We start from the raw sequence: 21,240 nt of genomic DNA, 5'->3' as shown, positions 1-21,240 counted from the left end.
TAGAAAGTACGCTTATTAAGTTTGCAGATGATACCAAGCTGGGAAGGGTTGCGACGGCTCTGGAGGAAAGGGTCATAATTCAAAATGATCTGGACAAATTGGAGAAATGGTCTGAGGTAAACACGACGAAGTTTAATAAAGACAAATGTAAAGTGCTTCCACTTAGGAAGGAACAATCAGTTTCACACATACAGAATGGGAAGCTACTGTCTAGGTAGGAGAACGGCAGAAAGGGATCTAGGGGTTATAGTGGACCACAAGCTGCATATGAGTCAGCAGTGTGATGCTGTTACAAAAAAAGCAAACATGATTCTGGGATGCATTAACAGGAATGTTGTGAGCACGACACGAGAAGTCATTCTTCTGCTCTACTCTGCGCTGGTTAGGCCTCAGTTGGAGTATTGTGTCCAGTTCTGGGCACCGCATTTCAAGAAAGATGTGGAGGAATCGGAGAGGGTCCAGAGAAGAGCAACAAGAATGATTAAAGGTCTAGAGAACATGACCTATGAAGGAAGGCTGAAATAATTGGGTTTGTTTAGCTTAGAAAGAGAAGACTGAGGGGGGACATGATAGCCGTTTTCAGGTATCTAAAAGGGTGTCATAAGGAGGAGGGAGAAAACTTATTCATTTTGGCCTCTGAGGATAGAACAAGAAGCAATGGGCTTAAACTGCAGCAAGGGAGGTTTAGTTTGGACATTAGGAAAAAGTTCCTGTCAGTGTAGTTAAACACTGGAATAAATTGCCCAGGGAGGTTGTGGAATCCCCATCTCTGGAGATATTTAAGAGTAGGTTGGATAAATGTCTATCAGGGATGGTCTAGACAGTATTTGGTCCTGCCATGGGGGCAGGGAACTCGACTTGATGACCTCTCAAGGTCCCTTCCAGTCCTAGTATTCTATGTTGTTCCATTATGCTCCAGAAAGGGAGACAATAATAAACCCAACCTTGATCCTTCACACACATTTTCTATACAGCTTCTTCTTTTTCAGCTTTTTCTTCTTCTTTGTCAAATGATCCTCCTGGTTGTCAAAACTCTCTGTGGACTCACTCTATCCCTTTCTTTCCTGGCCTGCTAGTGGGGAGAGAGGTGAAAGACATGCCCAGTTTACCTCCCTTTAAAATGGTGGGAGTCAACAAGGCACACACATGTGCATGCTTGTGTAAACATGCTGATCTGAAACTCTTCACTCCCGTGGTCTTTTACTTTGAGCTAACCCTGTAATTTTGTTATGATCTGCCAGGGCTGGTGACAAGCCAGGTAAACAAAGAGTTCTGTTAGCAAAACTTCTCTAAATAGCCTCATTTTTCACCACTTGCAAAGTCTTTTTTCAGTCCCAGATGCCAAGAACCCAAAGCAGAAAATCTGCTTCCATTGTGTTTACCTCAGGGGAGACTGTTAGCTCTAAAACGTGCCATTATGCAGAACATAATCCACAAAAAGCTTGGAACTGTACAGTCTCTCCTATAAATGGAGTTGCTCTTCCTCTCTCTAAGCCTGTAAAGTTCACAAAAGAAAAGTGCTGGTTTGTGACCTAGCAAAGCTGGATACCACAGAATATTTAAGTTGCTGCCCAGTTAAAACAAAGTTTTTCAATATAAAATGGATCAGCATCACAGAATTGCAGAGATCAGAAACTGGAGATTAGTGTTGCTGGTCAAGAACGCTGAAAGCTAGATAATGTCCTTGCACAATAACTGCAAGAGTTATTCAAGTAGAGAGAGGAAAGGGGACAAGATACTCTGATTTCCTCTAGAATATTGCTTAATAAGGCGTTTGTTTCTAACAATCCTAGGGCTCTTTTCATTGCTTGCCTTAGGAAAGAAAACTCATTATTAATGTGGCTTTATCTGTGGTAGCAGTGGTAGAAGACAAGGCATGAGAGATTTTACCACTGTCTAACCCAAGAGTGGGCAATAATTTTTGATGTGGGGGGGGCGCTACTCTAAGATTTTAGTAAGTGGTCAAGGACTGCGCTTTTCTATGGTAGGGGCCTTGGCTGGAGGCTGGGCACAGAAGGAAGCTTGAGATAGGGGGTGTGAGGTCTGAGAGGAAATTTGGGTGATGAAGGGGGTTGTGACCTGGGGCTGGGGACCAGGGTGGAGGATCTGGGCATGAGTATGGGTGCAGGAGAGGATTCTGACCTGGAGAAGAGGTGCTGATGAATTGTCCTACACTGCCCCCGCCCTTAATAAAATCTCTCAGCTCCCATTGGCTGATTTCTGGCCAATAGGAGCCGAGAGATTTTGCTCACGAGGGGGGCAGCACATGAAGCCTTCCTTACCCCTGGAAGCACAGAAAGCCACAGGGAGCAGCCAGCTGCTTTGAGCAGTGCTGCTCCATGCCGCAGGCAGGCTGTGGGCTGGATTTAAAGCTTGGTGGGCTGGATACAGTGCACAGACTGTTTTTTGACTGTCCTGGACTAACCCTATTCAGAAGAGAAAGACAGAGGCGGAGAAATGAGATTATTTGAGAATGAATTATTAGTCAGTAGCATGATTAGGGTTAGACTAAACCATGATAATGAATGATCTGATTCCTTTTTTAGACTACAGCTTGCACCATAGCTATCACTAATTCAAGTATGCAGGTCTGAATTTCCCCATCTACACACAGGAAACAGCCTCATCTGGTTCTAGTAGGTAGGTTTATGCCAGATGAGGACCTGGTCCATTGTGTGAAGTTTTAGCAGTTGCAAGAGGAAACAATTCCTTGATGCATGCCAGCTCTGTAATTGGGGAATATACACAACTGGGAAATACCTAGACTTTTCTTCATCTTTTCAGAGGAAATGAAGATGTTTGTCAGCCAAATATTTGTTTTTGTGAATGAAGAGGAAGCAGAGGTCTTTATTCATCAAAGGAAACAGGAGGACTCAGCTGCTTCTCAGAGTCATTGTCTGAGTGATCTGCATTTACCCAGATGATAGGTTTGCTATGCTCTCATCCTGTTCCCATTGCTACATAGGAAGTTATCATCTTTCATTCTGCTAATATACATTGCAAGTGCAAACCCTCACATTTCATATATACTGTCATGTACATTTTGAAATACAATTTTTCTTTATGTCTGAACTTTGAATGATGCTGCCAGGAAAAAAATCATATCAATTGATTTTTTTTAAAGCCAAGGTTCATCTTATATCACTCAGTCCCTAATTGGCTTAATGTTTGGTTCTGCTTTGGGAATGGAACCCACCAGAAAACCATTTTTTCTAAACACCCAAGCCAACATCTATTGCAGGGAATGGAAAAACTCTCTTCACTTCAGTGGACATTCCGTTTGACAGAGATTCTTATATTGCCCTCATCCCCACACTATCTGAGTGTGCTGCAGTAATGTATTAAACAAAGTGATTAATATCTATGGTGTGGTTCATTTTGTTCTGCCCCTCTCCGTGGGAGACAACAGTGTAATATTTTGATTTAGTAGGCTTGTTTTTTTTTCCTATGCACACATTGCTCTTTGCTTATGTTAGGGTATGGCTATACTATGGGAAAGGTCAAATTAAGATACACAACTTCAGTTACGTTAATTGCATAGCTGAAGTCAAAGTATTTTAACTCGACTTTTGGCGCTGTCCACACTGCAGAAAGTTGAAGGGAGAACACTTCCCCTTAGACTTGCCTTGTTCCTCATGGAAACAGGTCTACCGGCATCGACTGGAGTCCCCCTCTTAGTTTGAATTAGCTTGTCTTCACTATACCTGCTAATTCAAACCCTGGAAGATCAACAGTGGCAGAGAAGGCAAGGTTAAAGGCATGCATCTTGTAAGAGGAGAAGAAGGTGGTGAGGTCTATGATGGTCCTTAGTTCCTGTGGGAGTTCATTCCACAGTCTTACAGTGGCCTCTGAGAAAGCTCCATCTCCCTCATAGGCTGGCTTTTTCTTTATGGAAGAAAGTCCATTGTGCCTGAGGAGTGCCATAGCTATCATCCCAGGGCTCTAGCTTTGGGATATGCCAGGCCCAGTCCATTAAGTGCCTTGAAAATAAGACCTTGACTTGAAATTCTATGAAAAGCCAGAATGGAGAGTGGAGGACAGGTCTGATGTGCCCATAATAATCCATGTTGCTGAGACGATGTGCTGCAGTGTTCTATATTAGCTGGAGTTTCCTAGGAGCTGATGATGTCATTCCAAAGTATACTGGTCAGTGGATTGAATGGAATATAGTATGTGCCATGTTACAGTCATGTTGCTGAATTAGAATAATGTACTGGAGATCAGTTTCTGTCCATCTAAAATTGGAATGAAAAATCCTTCACCAGCCCACAATCCTAGGAGAGCTCATTAAGGCCTTGTCTACACTACACTGTGGATCAACGCTACAGCGATCAATCAACTGACCATGGATTTATTGACACGATTGATCAGTTTCTGAGAGCGTGCGCCTGTCGACACTGACAGTCCACCAAGATGAGAAGAGTAGCTGACATCAGTGGGAGAACAGCCCCCACGGACCTTAGTGCCTGGAAGACACTGTGAAGAGTATGTCGACTTCAGCTATGCTATTGCATAGATGAAGTAGATGGATGGTGCAGGCAAGTATTGACAAGGCCTAAGCGGCTGTAGATTTCATTTGCTTATTTCTCCCTGACCCAACCCTGTCCTGAAACACTGTGAGCAACAATGTCCTCCACAGATCTGTACCCAGAGCTGTGTTTCTCAGGTGCGATGCACACTCTGCCCTGGTACCTCAAATCCAATATCTACCCAGCCCTACACAATACAGCCATGCTATATCCACCATAGATATAACCTTTTGGGGAAGAAGGGTTTATTTCCATAGCTCTCTGTGAGCCTGGTCCTTAGTCCATTGACATCAATGAAAGTATTTCCATTGACTGAAATGAGCTTCGAGTCAAACTTTCATATGATCAGGAAACTCTTGGGGTCCTTGGTATTTATTTCTGTACATAGGTATTACATGGTACAACAAATATTATTTTCTGACATTTTTGCAAGTGGCGCTCCTTTATTTTTGCCCAACCTTAAAAAGCATTTCTGGGTCAACAGTCTTCAAACATATACAAGGTTATAACAAAGAGAGTATCAATCTATTGTTCTCTATGCCCATTGAGGGTAGTATGACATCTATAACAATATAGTGGACAAACCTTATTGAAATGAGTTAAACTTTACTGAATTGAATTTAGTGCCTGTAGGGCCCTGTGTATTAAAAATTGTTTATGTGTTCTTGTGAGACTGCATGTAATTCCTTCACTTATAAGCCCTGAGATTTGCAGATACTAGTTCAAACCAGATACTCTGGGGACCAACAGACAAAGAAAGGATTTTTGGAAAAATAAGCTAGCATTAAACAAGCTCATGCCTTCTTCCTGATCCAGCAAGGAGACAGGACCCCTGATCCAAGGAGGATTGAAAGGACTTGGCCTACTGAGGTCATGTAAAAAGCCTGATTGCTGGTTCTGAGCTGCAGTGGCAAATATAGGGCAGGGCGAACCCTGTGCTTCAAGAAGCCCCGCGCATACGCCGTGTCAAAGGGGGGGAGGCCCGCGAAATTGTGCTGCCCTGGGCCCCGCACAATCCTCATCTGCCCCTGCTGAGCTGAATCTCTGATGAACTTGTGAAAACAAAAGAGACCCTTTTTGGGGATCTGAAGGACTCACATGCCCGAGCCTATGTTGTAGACAGCTGAAATTATCACACTGATAAAATCTTTAGCATACATGTAGGCTACATGTAGACTGGCATGATTTTCCGGAAATGCTTTTAACAGAAAAGTTTTCCGTTAAAAGCATTTTCGGAAAAGAGCGTCTAGATTGGCACGGACGCTTTTCCACAAAAGCACTTTTTGCGGAAAAGCGTCCGTGGCCAATCTAGACGCGCTTTTGTGCAAAAAAGCCCCAATCACCATTTTCGCGATCGGGGCTTTTTTGTGCAAAACAAATCTCAGCTGTCTACACTGGCCCTTTTGTGCAAAAGTTTTGCGCAAAAGGGACTTTTGCCAGAATGGGAGCAGCATAGTACTTCCACAAAAAGCACTGATTTCTTACAGTAAGAAGTCAGTGCTTTTGCGGAAATTCAAGAGGCCAGTGTAGACAGCTGGCAAGTTTTTCCGGAAAAGCGGCTGATTTTCCGGAAAAACTGGCCAGTCTAGACACAGCCGTAGTGTCTTTTGTTGCTTTTAGTGTTTTCTCTGTCATGCTTTTCCCTTAAGAATAAATAAGCTTGCATAGGAAATGTGTGTAATAATGTATAACTACTGGAAGGTGGAAGCAAGCCAAACTGCCCAGGCAAATGATCTTTTGCTGGGAATAACACACTAAAGGCAGGGAACTGTTTGACCTGGGAACACTCCAATCAGAATCAAGAAAGCTGTAGGTAATGACCAGGGGAGTTGGACAGCTGAATATGACTGCCTTTGCTGAACAATTAAGAGGAAATGCAGGTGCAATTGCACTGACCTGTGACAGGTAGGACAAGAAGTAATCAGTTTGCAGCAAGAGAGATTTAGTATTAGGAAAGCTTTTGTGCCATACAGACAATTAAACACTGAAGTAGCTTAACAAGGGAGGTTGTGGAAACCCCATCACTTGAGGTTTAAGTACAAGTTGCTAGACAAATACCTGTCAGAGAAATTCTAGGTACTAGGTTCTGCCTCTGCATGGGGGAAGAAGGGGTAAGAGGACTCCTTAGGTCCAGCCCTACATTTTTATGATTCTAATTAAAATATGTTTGAATGCTTGCCTCTGTGTATCGTAGGGCCAAATCATGTTGATTTTGAGCCTATTGCCATCAATGGAACTACTCACGTGAGTAAAGCACACGGGATTTGGTCTTTAAACAAAAGTCAACCCTGTAAATCAAACTGTTCCATGAAGCTTGCTCTTCATGCTGGACAATGTCAATATGTAACTTCTTTCTTTTGTTATACATTTACATATACATCCCTGCCTCTATAACTCCATTTCATCTGATGAAGTGGGTTTTACCCCCCTAATAATTGTTAAGGGCATGTCTACATTGGGGAGTTATTTCGAAATAACTACCCTTTCTTCAAAATATCTAGGTGAGTGGCCACACTACCAAGCCTATTATTTCAAAATAATAGGCTTGTTATTTTGAAATAATAACTCTTGTTTGTGAAGAGAAATAAGCTTATTTCAAAACAGTTATTTTGGGAGTTATTTCGAAATAACTTATTTTGAAATAAATTGGAAATGTTGACATAACCTAAAATTCAACAGGACTCCTTGTAATTCATACAGATACAGACTAACATGGCTACCACTCTGAGGGCATGTCTAGACTACGTGTGACTTCCGAAAGAAGATAAGCAAATTTGGTTCGAATTTGCCTATCTTCTTCCATTTTTTTCCAAGGAAGAAGCTTTTCTGATATTTGGCCAGTTTACCTGGGGCCAAATAACAGAAAAAAACCCTCTTTCAAAAGCCCTCTTATTCTTCCTAAAAGGAGGTTTACAGGGGGCTTTCAAAAGAGGTTTTTTTCCGATATTTGGTCCTGTGTAGACAGGCCAAATATCGGAAAAGCCTCTTCTGGAAAAAAAAACGGAAGAAGCTACGCAAATTCTAGCCAAATTTACATATCTTCTTTCAGAAGCTGCACGTAGTCTAGACATGCCCTGAGACTTGCAAATATAATGCTATCACTGTCTCAATTTCTCTTGAAAGTCTGGAGCAAGCTATTTGCAAATGGCAGGAAATAGGCAATTGCCTTATATGCATCCATTTAGATAATTCCTGGTAATACTTAGAAAATAGGAGGTCTACTTCAAAGCTAGGATAATTGCCTATTGTTCATCCATGGACTGCATGCTTTCAAGAAGCTGCTTGGGAACTGTATAAAGTGCTCTTATGGCCTGATACTTCCATCTCAAATCTCTTAAATTTCATCAGGGGAAACTTGAGCCACAAGATTGAAATATCAGCCTTGGACTAAATCTATGCTGTAATTCTAGAAAAAAACTCTGCAACTTTACAGCTCACTATCCCTACTATAGTGATAGAAATGTAGCCATGTTAGTCTGGTGTAGCTGAAACAAAATACAGGACTATGTAGCACTTTAAAGACTAACAAGATGGTTTATTAGATGATGAGCTTTCGTGGGCCAGACCCACTTCCTCAGATCAAATAGGAAGTGGGTCTGGCCCACGAAAGCTCATCATCTAATAAACCATCTTGTTAGTCTTTAAAGTGCTACAGAGTCCTGTATTTTGTATCCCTAATATGAAACTGACCTAAGAACTCTATTCCTGCTTGTATGTATAACGTTCATTTAACCAAAATGGTGTCTCTTTATATTTTTACTAAAGTTTCGCTTAGTTCGTAAGAATTGTCTGTAAGCATGTATTTAGGTAAGATCAGAAATATTAATTAACCTGCTCAATAATGTGCTGATCTTTTGGACTGGCAGAACTTTTTATATGAAGAACAAGATTTTCAGTAATCCTCATCATATTTGACTCTGCTGTCTGGGAGGGAGCCCAAAGGTTGCTTTAAGGGAACTGGTTTCTGGGTATCCAGTAAGGTATCACAGAAGTTGTTTTGTTGCTGGTTGGTTTGGAGTATTTTCTACGCCATTCTTTGGGGTTTGCCCTAAATGAGCACTCTCAGCATGCTCACCCCCAGGCACACTGGTTACAGTTGCACTCTTCTCTAAGTTAAAGAGCTTGAGTTAAACAAAGCTTCAGGTAAATATAATCATTATGCTTTGGGTATTCATGAAACAGTAAGAAAATAAGGGAGCCACATTTACAGTTAATAGCTCAGCTGTCACCAGTTGCTATCGCAACTCTGAAAAATTATCTGAGTATTACAAAACTGAAAGGCCATTGACTTGGATTCAGCTTTGTTTGTAATCTACAATGACAAAAGCGACGAGGAGTCCTGTGGCACCTTATAGACTAACTGAAGTGTAGGAGCATAAGCTTTCGTGGGCAAAGACCCACTTCGTCAGATGCATGTGACAAAGAGGGTTAAAATCCCTGAGAAAGTGAGCACTAAAAGTAATCTACTTCTCTGGGAGCCTGGAATCGTGCACCATGCAAATTCACAAGGCTGCAATAGAGATGTATGCTTCAGATGGTATGGATGTGGGGAGCGGAGAATGCTGGTTGCAAGGAGGTTCCCCAAACCCTGTTAAGTTAATTTAGTAAGCAGAAGATGTGGGGAGTGTTTATTGTTAATAAAGGACACGGGAGGAGGAATACTGAAAAGATCTAACAAGCGTGTTCACAGGATTGGTTTCAAACAGATTTCTTTTCCAAACTACCCATACAGCTTTCAAAGTTACTAGGAAAACTGTGTGCTTAAGCCTTCCTGGTGTCTCACGGCAAGTCAACACTACAAGGTCCAGTTGAACTAAGCTACACAATCTAAGTTACCTTAGGAGTGTAACTCTAGTCAACGTAGCTTAGAGCTACTTACTGCAGGGTCTACAGGAAAAACTCTCCCGTCAACTCCCCATATTCATCTAGTTCTGATGAAGTACTGGCATTGACAGGAGAGTGATTGGTGGTTGATTTAGTGGGTCTTTACTAGACTCGCTAAATCAACAGACAAGCTCTCAGTGCAAACTCCTCTATGTCTCAGTCCTTGGGCTGTCTTCTCTCTCAGGATGAAATGATACTTTCAAGGCCAGGTGCTGGGTTGCAGTCCCCTGGGTCTCAATTACAATCACCTCAGCAGGTCCAATGTATACAATGCTTCTCCCCCTGTTGCAATATCAGTGGTCATTAGTGATCAAACAGCCTCCTTAAAGGAAAGGATAATATATTTAGAACAGAAGCATTCCATAGAAAGTATAAATTGAAAACAATAAAGCCTGTTGTGCACACACCTAGTTCTTCAAAAGATATTTTGGCCTTGGAAAGGGTTCAGAAAAGGGCAACTAAAATGATTAGGGGTTTGGAACAGGTCCCATATGAAGAGAGGTTAAAGCGACTGGGACTTTTCAGTTTAGAAAAGAGGAGACTGAGGGGGGATATGATAGAGGTATATAAAATCATGAGTGGTGTGGAGAGGGCAGATAAAGAAAAGTTATTTATTAGTTCCCTAAGTAGAAGAACTAGAGGACTCCAAATGAAATTAATGGGTAGCAGGTTTAAAACTAATAAAAGAAAGTTCTTCTTCACACAGTGTGTAGTCAACCTGTAGAACTCCTTGCCAGAGGAGGCTGTGAAGGCTAGGACTATAATAGAGTTTAAAGAGAAGCTAGATAATTTCATGGAGGTTAGGTCCATAAAAGGCTATTAGCCAGGGGATAAAATGGTGTCCTTGGCCTCTGTTTGTCAGAGGCTGGAGAGGGATGGCAGGAGACAAATTGCTTGATCATTGTCTTTGGTCCACCCTCTCTGGGGCACCTGGTGCTGGCCACTGTCGGCAGACAGGATACAGGGCTAGATGGACCTTTGGTCTGACCCAGTACGGCCGTTCTTATGTTCTTATGTTCCCAAAGGCTCACCATTCTCTGGGTCTGACAGGCCCAGTTCCTTCAAACTCTTCCACACAACGCTGTCTGTACCAGCATGTCTGCATAGACAGCGGCTCACAAGCAACTCCTTTTCAGGAAGGCTTTTTAAATTTTCACTTTCCATTTGCTCTCTGGCCTCCTAGCTTTGGCAACACAAGGATTACAGGGTGTTGCAGACAAGATACATTATCCTTGAGGCTAGCCACTTGGCCTATTGTTTTTCTATACTGCACTTAAATGGGCTTCAGTAGGAAGCCATTGTCTTGCCTCCTTGTTTATTTTTCCCATTGCCCCCCCATTGCATTCACTAAACATGCTACTATCGCACTGTAAATTACACAGTGTCTCAATCACTGGGCTGCATGTCATGATTCTGAAATGCTTACCTAGCAGGTTCACCAGTATTCGCCTTCATTTCTGTCACAGACATCAGGAGTTCATTACGCAAGAGGATGAAGAGTTGCATTAGGGACTATAGGTGGGAAGGTTTTACTATGCATGCTCAACATAAAGTAACCTTTTATACCAGTGCTCAAGGGTTGGTTGTCATTTCTGATGGATTATATGAATTCTTTAAAATATGGGACGTTTACTTTCAAACATTTTTCATTATCAAAGCAAAACGCCTGCCAACCCTGAAGAGCCGGGTTATGTATCCACAATGCACAGGCTTTTAACCACAGTAGAGTTTGTTCCAGTCATGCTCCAGTTACTGAACTATTTCCTGTTTATTTTCCACTGTAACACAAAACTAGGCATATAAGTGGTAGTTACCAATTTAGAGCTCAGGTCACGGGGGTGGAGGGGGGGACACCTAATCATTTGGGCCTTGTAATGGGGTTGCTACTCACTGCTGTCCTGCCTCCTCATAACTCAGCTAGGGATTAGCTTGCTTCTGGTCAGACACCCTGAGGTCATGCAGCCTGTTGTGTCCATTTCACTCCCCAGGACCCTGGCTATTTTTCTTCTTTGTGACTCTACCCTATGACCTGGGCACTTCATTCTCCCCTTCTGAAGTTCTGTCAATGTTTCCCTGGACAAGCTGCCCCACTGTCCTTTTAGGCAGCCCTCCCTTCCACATCCAAAGCTGTGCCTCATACCCAGTGGCTAGTAGAGGAATCCAGGTCCATGCACTTCCCCAGGTTTCAGCCCACACACCCATGGGGTGTGTCTAGTCTGCAGGGCAGTTTCAAAAAAAGTGGCCTTTTTTCGGAAAAAACTTCCCCTGCGCCTAGACTGCTGCCGCGTTCTTTCGAAAGTAAATCGAAAGAACACGGCAGGTTTTTTGACTGCAGAAAACCTCGTTTTACAAGGAAGAATGCATTTTTTTGGAAGTGCTCTTTCGAAAAAAGGCGCTATGGAATGCAAACTGTGCTTTTTCGAAAGAGAACATCCAGACTGCCTGGGTGCTCTCTTTTGAAAAAGCGGCTTGCTGTTTTGATTGTAGTCTAGACATTCTTTTTCAAAAGCGACTTTTTCAAAAGTATCTTTTGAAAAAGCCTCTTTCGAAAGAGGCGTGCAGTCTAGGCGTAACCTTGGTTTCACAGTTATGGTTCTACTTACTCCCAGACCTGATTGTTACTTCCCTGGAGTCTGTCCTATCCCCTCCTTTCCTCTGGCATATCTGGGTTTAGCACCCATCCAAGCTTCCTCTGCTCCTGGTAGCTCCTTCTCCCTCTGGCTTTGTGCCACAGCCTGTAATCTCTAACAAACCTCCCTCCTGTCAGGGAATGACTGCAGACTATTTCCCCCTGCAGCCTCCTTCTAGTCCCAGCTACTTCCTTTGATAGAAGCACCATCTCTTCCTGCCCAGGTGACCTTCATCCTTAACAAAACATTATTGATCCCTGGCTCCAGCCTAGGTGGTTAATTGGCCTGTCTAGCCTACCTTCACCCTTTCAGGAATGTAGAGAGGTGAATAGCCCCCTCACAGGCCCCTTCAGCTTTCTGGTCACTTGCTACAGCTATAGTGTAGATGCGTTCATTGGGATCATTTCATTCATTAGCTTTTCCTTCAATGGCAATTGAAACAGAGAATCACAGAAGCCCCCACTTGATAGCATGTATATGGATGTCTGTGAGAATGTGATGTTTACTACATTTTCTCTTGGTGCAAGACAGCATCTCCTCAAGTGTAACAACTAAGTAATGTGACCCCAGAGAGCAGTGCTGTATTGGGCCAGAGCCTGCAAGGTGCTGAGTGCCTCCTATGAGGCGCTGAGTCTCCTTGCCTTGGACTGAACCGGAGAGTGCTATGGTATTTCATATTTCCACCAGTAGGAAGCCCTCACCAACTGAACTCAAGAAAAATAGCTTCTCCTGTGGACAATATTTAGTGCACACAACTGAAAATGCTCCAAGGATCTTTATACCCTTCCTCTTCTGGCATGTGGCTAAAAATATCATAGGCATAGAGACAAATCCTGCACTGCAGCTCACTTGAGGCTTGTACCACATGTAATTTAGCATCACACAGGTGCTCTGCTGGCCAACCTTGGAGATTTGCAGGCCGCACACTATTGGTGGAGAAGCTATACAATGACAAGGTCTAAATTACTGTTAGCTGGTTAATCACTAGGGTTGGTTTGGCTTATGGACAGAAGGTTGTAACGCTAGTTCAGGTATACCTATACTTGATGCAGTCACACCTTTGATTGCAGTGTAAACATAGTCTCGGCATCCAGATTCAATTCCCATTCTGCTACCGATTTCCTGTGTGGCCTTGGGCAAGTCTCTGGGCAGCAGGTCCTCATCTGAAAATTGTAGTTGATAATCCTTCCTTTCATCATCCCTTGGGTTGTCTTGTCCATTTGGATTGTAAACTCTTGGGTGTGTATGTTTAGAGCAAGTGGAAGCAGCAGCAAATGACAGAGGAAATTGGAAGAGATTGGTTTCTGCCCTGTGCACTAATACTAGCATGGGAAGGACATAAAAACATTTAGTATTTGTAAATATCTCATGACTTTTAAGCCAATCTTCTGATTTTTGGTGGCATGACACCAGGTTTTTGAACGGATATGTTGGGTCATAGCAAAACTTCACTTAAGATTTTAAATAACTGGAGGATGCTTCAGCCATGTTTGTAGTCCCTGCATAGAATATGCTAATGCAATACAATAATTTTAAAGGTAAATGGATCCTTTGGATCCTTTCCCTTTTGGCTAAATAGTGAACAGTAATGGAAAAGGGGTGCAATGCACTGCACGGATAGAAGTGCAAACAGACTTATGACATGAAGCAAGCATATCAGGTGGGAAGATCCAGTACATATTTCAAATGAAGTTGCTTGTCTAGCTGCAGGATTTGTTGGTTCCTGATGAAAAAGGCACTTTCTGCGTAAGAGGCAGTGTAGGCACTTTTAAGGACAATCTACTTTTGAATTAAACTATTCCATTCCAGGCCATTGAGGAAAAGTTGTCTAAGAAGGTCCTGAATGTGCAGGCAACTGAGCAGGGTGAGATGAACATCCTCGACTCAGACTGAAGCCAATGGAGTTAAGGAATCTCAGCACCTCCTGGTGTTGCTCAGCACCTTTCAGGATCAAGCTGTAAATAAGCCACAATGTATATTAACATGTCTGGGCATAACAAGGCATAGGCCTGAAACCAGAATCTCTTTTAAATTTCAAAGGACTTCAGATTCAGTTCTCAGATCCAAATCTGTTTCTGCGCTTCTAGTTCAGAATTTGGTTTAGAAACACAAAGGTTGTGTCTTGCAGTTCCAGGGCATGACTTGGCAAATTGCTAGAATCATACCATTGAAATTCACAAAAGTTGAAGCATTGGACTGGAAGTACTCAGGATATGGCAAGATCACAACCCTGCTTCACAGGGGACTGAACTGTCACGAGGACAGCCTTCCTGGTAAGGAATCTCATCAGTTGAACATATGCCATTTCCGTTCCCTCAACTATGAACCTGAATGCTAGCCCTGAGTCAGCCCTGAACCACAATGCCTGCCTAAACCCCATCCGGATTCAAACACTGCTTTTTCACCCATTCATAACACCAAAGAATTCTAAAGCTGAATTTTGGAATTCTCTGTGGTACATTATTGTCAACATGAAACAGAATGTGGGTAAAACAAGCATGTAGTAGTATTTTGTTACCGAGGCCCAGATTCGTCTGCCTTTACTCACATTGAGTTGTAGTTTACTTTCTGAGCAATACTACTGAAGTCAATGGAACAACTCGTTGTGAGTGAGAGTGGCAGAATCTGGCCTTTAATGTGTTGTTTAACTTCCTGACCCTGGAGTCAGAGAGGTCAGAGTATGTGCAAAAGGAGGAGAAAACGTAGAGCTGTGTGCAGATAGTTACATATGTTTACTCACACCCTGAAACTTTAAACCTTGAAAAAGAGTGAAAGTAGCAGCTATTTGCATCTGAGATTCCAACATTGAGCTCTTCATCACATGAAGAATTTGCACTTACAGTGTCTGGTAGAACAGTGCAAAATATTCAAAGTAGGTGAAATGCACCTCTGTGTAGGGGGCCTCCACAAAGGCTTTCCTGCTGCTCAAGAGTCCCATTTAACTCTATTGGCAGGGCTTACAAATTGGATAGGCTTTTGGCGGGTGGTTTGCTGTTCCGAGATGAATGTCACCCAATGAAATGTGAATAGGGTTGCCAGGTGTCCGGTTTTGAACTGGACAGTCCAGTATTTGAGCTTTCTGTTTGGGAAACAAATTGAAAAAATATAAATGTCCAGTATTTTCTAAATAGGATGCAATGTAGATTGCGATGTAATGTCAGGTGTGTCTGGTATTTTTGTTGAAACCATCTGGCATCCCTAAATGTGAGCTATCTAAAACCTGCCTCATGCTGCCACAAAATTTAGCAAAAATGCAAGAACCTGCAGGAAATGAAACTGTGCACATTTTTCTTTAGCTACTGTCGGGCTGTGTCTAGACTTGCAAGTTTATCTACAAAATCATCTGGTTTTGCAGAAAAACTTGCCAGCTGTCTACACTGGCCGCTTGAATTTCCGGAAGAACACTGATGATCTCATGTAAGATCGTCAGTGTTCTTGCGGAAATACTGTGCTGCTCCCATTTGGGCAAAAGCCCTCTTGCGCAAATCAGTTGCACAAAAAGGCCAGTGTAGACAGCACAGTACTGTTTTATGCAAAAAAGCCCCGATGGCTAAAATGGCGATCAGGGCTTTTTTGTGCAAAAGCACATCTAGATTGGCACGGAGGCTTTTCCGGAAAAAGTGCTTTTGCGGAAAAGTGTCCGTGCCATTCTAGATGCTCTTTTCCGAAAATGCTTTTAACGGAAAAGTTTTCCGTTAAAAGCATTTTCAGAAAATCATGCCAATGTAGACGTAGCCTCTCTGTAATAGGCTCCATGTAGCAAACAAAGTTTCCATAAAAAAATCTTTGCCTTCTTTCTAGGGGCCCAGTAAAACTCTCATGGAAGTCAGTGAGGCTATGTCTACATTGCGTGCTTATTTCAAAATAACTCATGTTATTTTGAAATAACAAAGTGCACGTCTATCCAGCACGCCTGTTAATTCAAAATAATTTTGAAATAACAGGTTTCTTATGCTGACTTCTGTAGCCCTCATTTCACAAGGGCTGTGTCTAGACTGGCCAGTTTTTTTGGAAAATCAGCCACTTTTCTGGAAAAACTTGCCAGCTGTCTATACTGGCCACTTGAATTTCCGCAAAAGCACTGACTTCCTACTGTAAGAAATCAGTGCTTTTTGCAGAAATACTATGCTGCTCCCGTTCAGGCAAAAGTCCTTTTTGCGCAAAACTTTTGCGCAAAAGGGCCAGTGTAGATAGCTGAGATTTGTTTTGTGCAAAAAAGCCCCAGTCGCGAAAACGGTGATCGGGGCTTTTTTGTGCAAAAGCGTGTCTAGATTGGCCACGGATGCTTTTCCACAAAAAGTGCTTTTGCAGAAAAGCATCCGTGCCAATCTAGATGCTCTTTTCCAAAAATGCTTTTACCGGAAAACTTTTCCGTTAAAAGCATTTCCAGAAAATCATGCCAGTCTAGATGTAGCCAAGGAGCAAGGGAAGTAGAAGGAAGAGTGATTTTCCTTCAACTTCCTACTGTGTAGACAGTGCCAAAAGTCGAATTAAGGTACTTCGACTTCAGCAATGCAATTAACTTAGCTGAAGTTGCATAGCTTAACTCAATTTTAGCCTGCAGTGTAGACACGTCCTGAGAGTCCTTGCTTTGACTTCAGTGGGAGCTGGATGAGGCCATACCTCAATGAGAGTAATTTTTCTGTCTCATCTAGATTGCAGCTAATTTGCTCGCAAGCCAATCTATGCATTACCTTGAAAAAACAGAAATGTCATGTTTCCAACAGGATTGTGTAACCCACGCACCTTCCGGGTGTGGTGCACTGTCCCATCTAGCAGCCCTGTGACCACTTTCAGACAGAATAATAAGCCTGCTCTACAGACTTAGCAAATAGCCAGTTAGCTTTTAGCTGATACAGTGGAAGCTCATGCACTCCAGCTCCAAAAGTCCCAGATTCTATTCTGCTTGCAGATGACTGGGGTCTGCTGCTATTATAATTGCACCATAACAAGTAAATACTAGGTTGAGAAGAGGGCAGGCAAAAAATACAGGCAAAGGAAACAGCAGATAAGCCTTTTAGATTGTTATTTAGGACTAATTTGCCGTCATGCTTTAGCAGCTCGGGGGCATGAAGAAGTAATGTTTTAGTCAGTGGCGTTGTAAGTTTGAAGAGTAATGCAAGGCAGTGCTCAATATTGGCTTGAGATCCTTGCAAAATATTCAGTTGCTGAACTAGCAGGGCATATGTTAGAAATGGGACTTTGGGCCAGCCTCTCCTCAACACCAAAAGCTAATTTAGAAAATGAGCCAGAAAACACATCATGAACTCTATTCAGCTAAGAAAATGTCCTGATAATAGTGGCAAAAGCGTAACATGCTAAGCCAAGACTTTTCACAGAAAAATGAGAGACCTGACCCTGGTCTAGATGGCAATATGATCTGCTACATTCCCTCACATCAAAATAATACAGCTAGTGAAAAAATAAGGGATGGTTGAATAGATGCTGCTGCAAACAGGATTTTTTTAATGATAGTGTAACCCACTCACCTTCTAGGTGCAGTACACTGTCTCACCTACTAGCATCTAGACCCCTAACTGTGAGAATAATGAACCTGATCTACAGCCTTTGCTAAACACCCATGCAGTAGAGGCTCATGTACAAACCTGCTGTGGCCCCAGGTTCAACTTTGCCTGTCAGTTATTCTGAAAGAACACTGTTGTGTCATTTTTTTTCATGGCTTGGCTTCGCGAACGAAGATCTAGGAAGGAAATCCACGTCTTCTGCAGGCACGCTGGTGGCTGACGAGGCCTATGCGGGACAGGCAGGTCCTGCCACAACGGCTGCAAATATAGGTCTGATCCGGGATAGGTGCTGAGGGGTCACAGTTCTTCTTCCTTCTCCTTTTGTCCTCCATACAGGCCCTGCGGGTATCTTCGAAGAAGGAGGTGGCCTGGTGGACTGTGTGCCGCCAGGAATTGCGATCAGCTGCTTGTGTTGCCCACTGACGGTGATCGATACAGCAGGCAGTGAGGGACTTCTTCAGGGAGTCTTTGTACCGCTTTCGTGTTGCCCCTATGTCGCGGTAGCCAGAGGACAGTTCCCCATACAGCACGATCTTGGGTAGGCAGTGGTTCTCCATCCTGGCGATGTGCCCTGCCCAGCGAAGCTGTATCTTGAGGACCATTCTCCAGTTTGCTCACAACCTTCTTAAGGTGATGCCTAAAACATATTCCTACTGAGGCTTCACTAGTACTTAGTAGAGCAGAACAATTATCTCCATGTCTTACATACATATGGCACTCCATGCAACTGGATCACACTGTGGTCTTATATGAAATGTGCGGTCCACTATAACCAGGGCTTGACAATTTAGGTAATCTACTCACCACAGGCGAGTAGATTATAGCTCAGCATGGCGCCGCAGCGCAATCAGCGCATGCGCAGTATGCTGAACCACGTGGCTGACAAATAGAGCTCGCCGCGGCTTGGCAAGCCCTGACTATAACCCTCCAGATCCTTTTCAGCAGCAGTTTCATCTTGATAGTTCCCCATTTTCTACTTATGCATTTGAGTTTTTCTTCTTCAATGTAGTACTTTGCACTTGTCTTTATTACATTTCATTTTGTTGATTTGCGGAGTCTGCACATCCTAAACTCATAACTGCAGTCATCTGCAGAAGTGGTCTGTGCCCACGAAAGCTCATGATACCACCTACAAGTTTTGTCAGTCTATAAAGTGCTACCAGACCATTTGTTGTTTTTTAAGTTTATCCTGTACAGACTACCCCCTAAGCTTTTGTATTATTCAAGTAATTAAGGAAAATATTGAATAGAACTGCACCCCAGACTCACCCCTTTGGGACTCTGCTAGATACTCCCACCCAGTTTTACGGTGAGTCGTTTATCACAACTTTTTTTAGTATGGTCATTCAACTAGTTGTGCACCCACTTTATAATATTTTTTTCTAGACTACATTTCTCTGGTGTCCTTAGGAGAATGTGAGGTGGTTTCTGTGTCAAAAGCCTTACTAAAATGTGTCAAGTCTGCTGCTCCCTCCACCGCATGCAGTAGGTCAGTGAGCCTGTCAAAGAAGGAAATTAGTTTGGTTTGCCATGATTTGTTCTTGACAAATCTGTGATGGTGATTCCTGACAACCCCATTATACTCTAGATACCTGTGAAGTGATTGTTTAATAATTTGTTCCTGTATCTTTCCGGGGATGATAGGCTGTCAAGCTGTTTTGCGTGGGGTTCAGGATCCTCAGAGCATGCCTACTGGACTGCAGCTCACAGGCAAGATGATGGACGAGAGGCTTAGCCAGAAGCAAATTTGCATTCAGGTGCCTAGAGTGAGTTTGAAATGTGCATGCTCAGAAGCAGATACCTAGGGAACTTTTATTGCAAAAACTTAGCGTTTCGAGTGTCTTTAGGATTTGTGAATATCAATAATGCCTGTAGCAATTAAGTGTTTAAGTCCTTTTGTGACCCTAACCCAGTGACTCTAATATATGCACAGAATGGAGACTCTTTTCTGGAATGGCCAGTATTCAGACAGCCCTAAATCTCTGCTACATCTATTCAAATCCCATAGTGCATCCTCTCTGAACTTTTACAAGCCATGTGATTTCATGTTTCCGCCAATAATCCACTAAATGAAAACCGTGAAAATCATAATAATGTAATCAACTTTATTATCCTACCAGTGTTTAACAGAGAGAGGCTACAGGGATTTACAAGTATAATGAAAAGAATAAAGAATGTATCCATGCAAATGGTTAATGTTTCAACAGTGCTCTGAAACACAAGAACACATTTTGAAATGATTGAGGGGAAAAGAAAAACCTTCACAGTGTAATTGGGCACAGGATGCAGTCTAAGTGCTGATAGGCATGAAAACTGAATTGCCACATAAACTATTGAAATGAGAGATGCAGCCTCTTCCGCCTATAGAACAAAGCTTATGAGCCAGAGTCACTGTTGGCATGATGCAATTCCATAGATTTCAGTGGAATTTAATTCACTTAGGGTACGTCTAGACTACATGCCTCTGTCGCCAGAGGCATGTAGATTAGGCTACCAGACATAGTAAAATGAAGCGGCGATTTAAATAATCGCCGCTTCATTTAAATTTACATGGCTGTCGTGCTGAGCCGACAAACAGCTGATCAGCTGTTTGTCGGCTCAGCGCGGCAGCCATGTAAATTTAAATGAAGCGGCGATTATTTAAATCGCCGCTTCATTTTACTATGTCTGATAGCCTAATCTACATGCCTCTGGCGACAGAGGCATGTAGTCTAGACGTATCCTGAGTCCAGTATTGGATTTGTCTCACAATCTCCAAAGCCCTTTGAAGTCTATGAGAAGGCTTCTTTTGCATGCTGTGAGTTTTGGCTAACACCTTATGTATGGTTTGCCATCAATTGTATTAAATTGATGGTTCAGGCCATCATATTGACAATTACAGGAGTGGGAGTGGAAATATAGTACCCAGTAATTAGTGGTTCTATTTCTGTTTCTCAGGATAAGTTCAATAACTGGTCAATGCACATTTAGAATAATTTAGTTTAGTAATTAGACCGTCCCTTTGCTTGCATTATATTTACTGCCAAAGGGTTGTCCCATCACACAGCATATTGCTCACCAGTAGCCACACAAAACTTAACACTTTCTTAGAAAAGACATGATAATGGGACACTGCACCAATTCCCTATTCTTTAAAAGCCTATCCAAAGAAATACGTTCCCAAAACAAGTTCTTAGGTAGATGACAGATCTGAAAAGAAACTGAAAGAGAGAGAGAGAAAGAGGGAGAGAGAGAGAGTGAGAAGTTGTATTTTTAATAAATCAGTTAATACCTTTTATTTGTAGAGCTCATTGTTCTAAAATATTCCAGGAGATTTATAGCCACAGACTTGAGAAGCATTGAGGGAGTGAGATGAAAACAGCCAGAGCTACTGACAGAGTAGATTCCAGTGGTGTGCAATAGACAGCAGCAATGTCACATAACTACCATGGCCTAATAGCCTGAGTATTGAACTGGGAGTTAGGAACTTGGATCTAATCCCCAGTTCTGCAACTAGCCAGCTGTGTGACTTTGGGCAAATCACTTCATGTTGCTATTATGCCTCAGTTTCCCCTTCTGTAAAAGTGGGTATGATGATACTGATCCCACTGATAAATACTTTGAGATCTACTAATGAAAAGTGATATATAAGAAATAAGCATTGTTATTAATTACCAACAGCATTCAGGTATC

This window comes from Pelodiscus sinensis, chromosome 1, assembly GCF_052426305.1.
Source record: "Pelodiscus sinensis isolate ZL-2025 chromosome 1, ASM5242630v1, whole genome shotgun sequence".
In the NCBI taxonomy this organism is placed as follows: domain Eukaryota; kingdom Metazoa; phylum Chordata; order Testudines; family Trionychidae; genus Pelodiscus; species Pelodiscus sinensis.
This window is presented reverse-complemented; position numbering follows the sequence as displayed.